Source organism: Natrix helvetica, assembly GCF_964273705.1.
Source record: "Natrix helvetica genome assembly, chromosome: W".
NCBI lineage: Eukaryota > Metazoa > Chordata > Lepidosauria > Squamata > Natricidae > Natrix > Natrix helvetica.
Genome location: NC_138555.1, coordinates 34,375,131 through 34,381,130, shown reverse-complemented (window position 1 = coordinate 34,381,130; position 6,000 = coordinate 34,375,131).

Below are 6,000 nucleotides of genomic sequence, written 5' to 3'. Positions count from 1 at the left end.
AAACGGTTTTAAGACTCACAGGCGGTGTACATCCACACACTTCCAGCCCCTCTGCTTCTCCCCTCTTCCTGGATTCATTCAGACGTTCTTAAGACTCGCTGCCTGTGCACAGCACACACACTTCCAGCCCCTCTGCCTCTTCCCTCTTCCTGGATTCACTCAGACGTTCTTAAGACTCACAGCCTGTGCACAGCAGAAACACTTCCAGCCCCTCTCCCTCTTCCTTCTTCCTGGATTCACGTAGACGGTTTTAAGACTCACAGTCTATGCACATCCACACACTTCCACCCCCTCTCCCTCTTCCCTCTTCCTGGATTCACTCAGACGTTCTTTAGACTCACAAGCTATTCACATCCACACACTTTCAGCCCCTCTGCCTCTTCCCTCATCCTGGATTCACGCAGACGGTTTTAAGACTCACAGCCGGTGCACATCCACACACTTCCAGCCCCTCTGCCTCTTCCCTCTTTCTGGATTCACCCAAACGGTTTTAAGACTCACAGCTGGTGCACATCCACACACTTCCAACCCCTCTGCCTCTTCCCTCTTCCTGGATTCTCCCAAACGGTTTTAAGACTCACAGCTGGTGCACATCCATACACTTCCAACCCCTCTGCCTCTTCCCTCTTCCTGGATTCACTCAGACGTTCTTAAGACTCACAGCCTGTGCACAACACAAACACTTCCAGCCCCTCTCCCTCTTCCTGGATTCACGTAGACGGTTTTAAGACTCACAATCTATGCACATCCACACACTTCCACCCCCTCTCCCTCTTCCCTCTTCCTGGATTCACGTAGACGGTTTTATGACTCACAGTCTATGCACATCCACACACTTCCATCCCCTCTGCCTGTTCCCTCTTCCTGGATTCACTCAGACGGTTTTAAGACTCACAGCCGGTGCACATCCACACACTTCCATCCCCTCTGTCTCTTCCCTCTTCCTGGATTCATTCAGACGTTCTTAAGACTCACAGCCTGTGCACAGCACACATACTTCCAGCCACTCTGCCTCTTCCCTCTTCCTGGATTCACTCAGACGTTCTTAAGACTCACAGCCTGTGCACAGCACACATACTTCCAGCCACTCTGCCTCTTCCTTCTTCCTGGATTCACGTAGACGGTTTTAAGAATCACAATCTATGCACATCCACACACTTCCACCCCCTCTCCCTCTTCCCTCTTCCTGGATTCACGTAGACGGTTTTATGACTCACAGTCTATGCACATCCACACACTTCCATCCCCTCTGCCTGTTCCCTCTTCCTGGATTCACTCAGACGGTTTTAAGACTCACAGCCGGTGCACATCCACACACTTCCATCCCCTCTGTCTCTTCCCTCTTCCTGGATTCATTCAGACGTTCTTAAGACTCACAGCCTGTGCACAGCACACATACTTCCAGCCACTCTGCCTCTTCCCTCTTCCTGGATTCACTCAGACGTTCTTAAGACTCACAGCCTGTGCACAGCACACATACTTCCAGCCACTCTGCCTCTTCCCTCTTCCTGGATTCACGTAGACGGTTTTAAGACTCACAGCCGGTGCACATCCACACAGTTCCAGCCCCTCTCCCTCTTCCTTCTTCCTGGATTCACGTAGACGGTTTTAAGAATCACAATCTATGCACATCCACACACTTCCACCCCCTCTCCCTCTTCCCTCTTCCTGGATTCACGTAGACGGTTTTATGACTCACAGTTTATGCACATCCACAAACTTCCAGCCCATCTGCCTCTTCCCTCTTCCTGGATTCACCCAAACGGTTTTAAGACTCACAGCCGGTGCACATCCAAACACTTCCAGCCCCTCTGCCTCTTCCTGGATTCATTCAGACGTTCTTAAGACTCGCTGCCTGTGCACAGCACACACACTTCCAGCCCCTCTCCCTCTTCCTTCTTCCTGGATTCACGTAGACGGTTTTAAGAATCACAATCTATGCACATCCACACACTTTCACCCCCTCTCCCTCTTCCCTCTTCCTGGATTCACGTAGACGGTTTTATGACTCACAGGCTATGCACATCCACACACTTCAATCCCCTCTGCCTGTTCCCTCTTCCTGGATTCACTCAGACGGTTTTAAGACTCACATCCGGTGCACATCCACACACTTCCAGCCCCTCTGCCTCTTCCCTCTTCCTGGATTCACTCAAACGGTTTTAAGACTCACAGCCGGTGTACATCCACACACTTCCAGCCCCTCTGCCTCTTCCCTCTTCCTGGATTCATTCAGACGTTCTTAAGACTCTCTGCCTGTGCACAGCACACACACTTCCAGCCCCTCTGCCTCTTCCCTCTTCCTGGATTCACTCAGACGTTCTTAAGACTCACAGCCTGTGCACAGCACAAACACTTCCAGCCCCTCTCCCTCTTCCTTCTTCCTGGATTCACGTAGACGGTTTTAAGACTCACAGTCTATGCACATCCACACACTTCCACCCCCTCTCCCTCTTCCCTCTTCTTGGATTCACTCAGACGTTCTTTAGACTCACAGCCGGTGCACATCCACACACTTCCAGCGCCTCTGCCTCTTCCGTCTTCCTGGATTCACTCAGATGTTCTTAAGACTCACATCCTGTGCACAGCACAAACACTTCCAGCCCCTCTCCCTCTTCCTTCTTCCTGGATTCACGTAGACGGTTTTAAGACTCACAGTCTATGCACATCCACACACTTCCACCCCCTCTCCCTCTTCCCTCTTCCTGGATTCATTTAGACGTTCTTAAGACTCACAAGCTATGCACATCCACACACTTTCACCCCCTCTGCCTCTTCCCTCATCCTGGATTCACTCAGACGGTTTTAAGACTCACAGCCGGTGCACATCCACACACTTCCAGCCCCTCTGCCTCTTCATTCTTCCTGGATTCACCCAAACGGTTTTAAGACTCACAGCTGGTGCACATCCATACACTTCCAACCCCTCTGCCTCTTCCCTCTTCCTGGATTCACTCAAACGGTTTTAAGACTCACAGCCGGTGCATATCCACACACTTCCAGCCCCTCTGCCTCTTCCCTCTTCCTGGATTCACTCAGACGTTCTTAAGACTCACAGCCTGTGCACAACACAAACACTTCCAGCCCCTCTCCCTCTTCCTGGATTCACGTAGACGGTTTTAAGACTCACTATGCACATCCACACACTTCCACCCCCTCTCCCTCTTCCCTCTTCCTGGATTCACGTAGACGGTTTTATGACTCACAGTCTATGCACATCCACACACTTCCATCCCCTCTGCCTGTTCCCTCTTCCTGGATTCACTCAGACGGTTTTAAGACTCACAGCCGGTGCACATCCACACACTTCCATCCCCTCTGTCTCTTCCCTCTTCCTGGATTCATTCAGACGTTCTTAAGACTCACAGCCTGTGCACAGCACACATACTTCCAGCCACTCTGCCTCTTCCCTCTTCCTGGATTCACGTAGACGGTTTTAAGACTCACAGTCTATGCACATCCACACACTTCAATCCCCTCTGCCTGTTCCCTCTTCCTGGATTCACTCAGACGGTTTTAAGACTCACAGCCGGTGCACATCCACACACTTCCAGCCCCTCTGCCTCTTCCCTCTTCCTGGATTCATTCAGACGTTCTTAAGACTCGCTGCCTGTGCACAGCACACACACTTCCAGCCCCTCTGCCTCTTCCCTCTTCCTGGATTCACTCAAACGGTTTTAAGACTCACAGCCGGTGCACATCCAAACACTTCCAGCCCCTCTGCCTCTTCCTGGATTCATTCAGACGTTCTTAAGTCTTGCTGCCTGTGCACAGCACACACACTTCCAGCCCCTCTCCCTCTTCCTTCTTCCTGGATTCACGTAGACGGTTTTAAGAATCACAATCTATGGACATCCACACACTTCCACCCCCTCTCCCTCTTACCTCTTCCTGGATTCACGTAGATGGTTTTATGACTCACTGTCTATGCACATCCACACACTTCAATCCCCTCTGCCTGTTCCCTCTTCCTGGATTCACTCAGATGGTTTTAAGACTCACAGCCGGTGCACATCCACACACTTCCATCCCCTCTGCCTCTTCCCTCTTCCTGGATTCATTCAGACGTTCTTAAGACTCGCTGCCTGTGCACAGCACACATACTTCCAGCCCCTCTGCCTCTTCCCTCTTCCTGGATTCACTCAGACATTCTTAAGACTCACAGCCTGTGCACAGCAGAAACACTTCCAGCCCCTCTCCCTCTTCCTTCTTCCTGGATTCACGAAGACGGTTTTAAGACTCACAGTCTATGCACATCCACACACTTCCACCCCCTCTCCCTCTTCCCTCTTCCTGGATTCACTCAGACGTTCTTAAGACTCACAAGCTAGGCACATCCACACACTTTCAGCCCCTCTGCCTCTTCCCTCATCCTGGATTCACTCAGACGGTTTTAAGACTCACAGCCGGTGCACATCCACACACTTCCAACCCCTCTGCCTCTTCCCTCTTCCTGGATTCACCCAAACGGTTTTAAGACTCACAGCTGGTGCACATCCACACACTTCCAACCCCTCTGCCTCTTCCCTCTTCCTGGATTTACTCAAACGGTTTTAAGACTCACAGCCGGTGCATATCCACACACTTCCAGCCCCTCTGCCTCTTCCCTCCTCCTGGATTCACTCAGATGTTCTTAAGACTCACAGCCTGTGCACAACACAAACACTTCCAGCCCCTCTCCCTCTTCCTGGATTCACGTAGACGGTTTTATGACTCACAGTCTATGCACATCCACACACTTCCATCCCCTCTGCCTGTTCCCTCTTCCTGGATTCACTCAGACGGTTTTAAGACTCACAGCCGGTGCACATCCACACACTTCCATCCCCTCTGCCTCTTCCCTCTTCCTGGATTCACTCAGACGTTCTTAAGACTCACAGCCTGTGCACAGCACACACACTTCCAGCCCCTCTCCCTCTTCCCTCTTCCTGGATTCACGTAGACGGTTTTAAGACTCACAGCCGTTGCACATCCACAAACTTCCAGCCCATCTGCCTCTTCCCTCTTCCTGGATTCACCCAAACGGTTTTAAGACTCACAGCCGGTGCACATCCAAACACTTTCAGCCCCTCTGCCTCTTCCTGGATTCATTCAGACGTTCTTAAGACTCGCTGCCTGTGCACAGCACACACACTTCCAGCCCCTCTCCCTCTTCCTTCTTCCTGGATTCACGTAGACGGTTTTAAGAATCACAATCTATGCACATCCACACACTTTCACCCCCTCTCCCTCTTCCCTCTTCCTGGATTCACGTAGACGGTTTTATGACTCACAGTCTATGCACATCCACACACTTCAATCCCCTCTGCCTCTTCCCTCTTCCTGGATTTACTCAAACGGTTTTAAGACTCACAGCCGGTGCATATCCACACACTTCCAGCCCCTCTGCCTCTTCCCTCCTCCTGGATTCACTCAGATGTTCTTAAGACTCACAGCCTGTGCACAACACAAACACTTCCAGCCCCTCTCCCTCTTCCTGGATTCACGTAGACGGTTTTATGACTCACAGTCTATGCACATCCACACACTTCCATCCCCTCTGCCTGTTCCCTCTTCCTGGATTCACTCAGACGGTTTTAAGACTCACAGCCGGTGCACATCCACACACTTCCATCCCCTCTGCCTCTTCCCTCTTCCTGGATTCACTCAGACGTTCTTAAGACTCACAGCCTGTGCACAGCACACACACTTCCAGCCCCTCTCCCTCTTCCCTCTTCCTGGATTCACGTAGACGGTTTTAAGACTCACAGCCGTTGCACATCCACAAACTTCCAGCCCATCTGCCTCTTCCCTCTTCCTGGATTCACCCAAACGGTTTTAAGACTCACAGCCGGTGCACATCCAAACACTTTCAGCCCCTCTGCCTCTTCCTGGATTCATTCAGACGTTCTTAAGACTCGCTGCCTGTGCACAGCACACACACTTCCAGCCCCTCTCCCTCTTCCTTCTTCCTGGATTCACGTAGACGGTTTTAAGAATCACAATCTATGCACATCCACA